Consider the following 2,915-nt stretch of genomic DNA (forward strand, 5'->3'; position numbering starts at 1 on the left):
TGTTTCTGAAAAGAAAAAGGGACAATACGCATCAATCAATGGTATCATCCCAATTCAGACCAGAACTATCCTAGCTTCACTTTCTGGACAAATCTCTTCTACCAGACCCTTGATGGACTATCAGGGATGTTATCAGATTATGCTTCCTTTTACTGCTGGCCAATGAAAATGAGAATCAAATGAAAGGAAACCCACAGAACCTGGCAAAAGGAACTCCCCCTGAAATAATTGTTTCATTTAGGAAATGTATGAGTTTTCCTCAGGTTTTTCACCATCAGTTTTCACATTCTTAGGGAAGCATCTGAGCATGAGGAGAGTAAAATTAAGTCAAAGGGTAGAAAGCTATTGATTTGGACCACATAAGATAAATAGCACTTTGGACAGACCTAAATGATAACAAGTTGTCAACATTTGTTAGCCTCTCACAAAGATAGTGGCATAACAGAGAATGAATGTTTTTTTCTGACTCTAGGAAAAGAGATTTTTGGTGCCACTGCTAATAAACATTTAATGAAACAGGACAGGGGTATCAGCTCATGCAAAGCCAAAGCCAGGTCACTATGAGAAGCAGATGAGACAGCAACATTCTACTCAGCTCTCCTGAAATTTCAGTCCTTACCTCTGATTTCAAAGAGAATATCTTATAGATGACCTCTCCAGGCCTGACTTTAGCGACGTCAAACAGAACAGTGAATTGTGCGTCATCTTTGGTGAGTGAATCCTCATCATAGACTGTCAATTCTAGGATATTCTGGAAGCAGAAGGGAAGATGTGTAAGAATTCTATACCCTAGTTAAAGAGACAAAAAATTAGGTAATCTTTGTTACATTATCTTTCAGTTGAGAGAAGAGAAGAACAAAGGAGGCAGCGCATTCCTTCACGAGCCTAGCAATGTGGAACTCAGCTATTAACTAAATTCCAAGAAACTGGTGCATAATGATTCAATCAGTGTCTTTTCAGTCATCTATTGTATCCTGTGATGGGAAAAATGGTACCTCTCTTGAGAGCCTTTGCTGTCACCCAGTTCAAGGAACAATGATTTCAGCTTCTCCATAACCAAGGTTGTCTCAAATAAATCAACTAATCTCCGCTGTTTTACTCTGCACAATCAGCTATTTGCAATTCGGTCTCAAGAGCATTTCCCTAATTTGTCTACTATGTTTGATCAGCAAGATTTAAAGTAAAACCTCTGGACTCTTCATAAGGATGAATTCTCATTGTCTTAAGTACCTTGACCTCATTCTGGATCCTGAAGTAAAAGGTCTCATTCCAGACAGGGTTATCAGTTTTCTCGATGGTTTTGGTCTTGACCTTTTTATTTGAAGCTGTTGGCAGCCACAGGCTCACGTAGCAATCAGATGCAGTGACTGCAAAAGAAAAGAAAAAGAAATGACATGCCAGTATTTTATATCAAATGCTTAAAACTTGTTTCAGTCTTAGAAGTGGACATGAATGACATTACCCAGCAGGTTTTGGGGAGAAAAGAGAAATGGTCTATTCCAGAGAGAGAGAGAGAGAGAGAGATGGATGATACCACAGAGCTGTGCTCCATCCAATATCTGTCTCTGACACTGTCTAGTACCTGATGCTTCAGAGGAAGGTACAAGAAACTCTACAATGCACAGTTACTGAATAACCTGCACACACAAAAAGTATCTTTCTAGCCCCAGTCGAGGTCATCTTATGTCCTGGAGCATAAGGGCCACTTATTTCCCTTCAGAAGCTCTAGGCTATTTTTAATCTTTATTATTATACATCCGGATATTCTTATTAACCACACATTTATTTGAATCATTGTGGAAACTCACTCAACTGCCTTTTTGCTCAGGGGCTTGGCTGTAACATTCTACCTGAAAAACTCCAAGACACAAAGGGCCACTCAAAGATACATAGTGTCTGATCTGTCTTGCAGCCAGGGTTGGGCCAAGATTCTGCATGGCTTTGTGAAGTGAAATGTGTAGGGTCTCAGACATATTTCCATAACTAGCATAGCACATCTTGGAGTGGGATGGTTTAACTGGACAGGTCAAGTTACTGTACATTAGGGGAAAGTGCAGGAGAGGAGAGTTAAGCAACTGGAGGAGCGGGGTCAGAGTGCCTGTCTTTACTGGGGTTATTCAAAAGGATTTCTCACCAACTATGGAGGATCTCTGCAAATGGGAGGTGAGAGGGTCCCAAAGTACATCTGTGACGAGTTGGACCCCGTTTCCAGGGTGACACCTGATGTGCTGGGGTCCCACCGAGCCTGCCCATTCCACCAGCCTGGGCTCCCTCACCCTGTCCTGCTGCGTGCACACACACACACACAGGCAGAGGAAGGGATGCACTCAGCTGTAGAATCACACAGTCTGCAATCTGTTCTGTGTGGGAAGACTCAGCTCGGGGAATTGCCCAGCACTCTGGTGCACACGCTCTCTGGAGTGTAAACCCAAATTTATATTATCTTGAGCTGTATAGAGATCTATGTAGTGTAAGCTCATGAAATTCACCCCCTGCCTCAATGTGGAGGAAGATCTGCACAGCTTTTTGTTCCCCCCAACCCCCGGTCATGAATTGTACAAACTGGGTTTTGGCATAAACAAAAAAATAAGTTTATTAACTACAAAAGGTAAATTTTAAGTGAGTATATGGGATAGCAAACAGATTAAAGCAGATTACTGAGCAAATAAAACAAAACACACAAACTAAGCTTCACACTCTAACGAAGTGGTCACTAACCAGTCAATCGCAATCTCCGGTGGTGCAGCGTGGCTGCCGCTAAGGCAGACTCCCTACCCTGGCCTCACACCGCTCCCAGAAGTGGCCACCACGTGTGCTGCTCCTGCCTGCAAGCACCGCCCCCACAACTCCCATTGGACGGGAGAGCTACAAGGACGTTGCTTGCAGAGAGGGGCCGCGCGCGGAGCCACGTGCTC

This window comes from Eretmochelys imbricata, chromosome 6, assembly GCF_965152235.1.
Source record: "Eretmochelys imbricata isolate rEreImb1 chromosome 6, rEreImb1.hap1, whole genome shotgun sequence".
In the NCBI taxonomy this organism is placed as follows: Eukaryota; Metazoa; Chordata; order Testudines; family Cheloniidae; genus Eretmochelys; species Eretmochelys imbricata.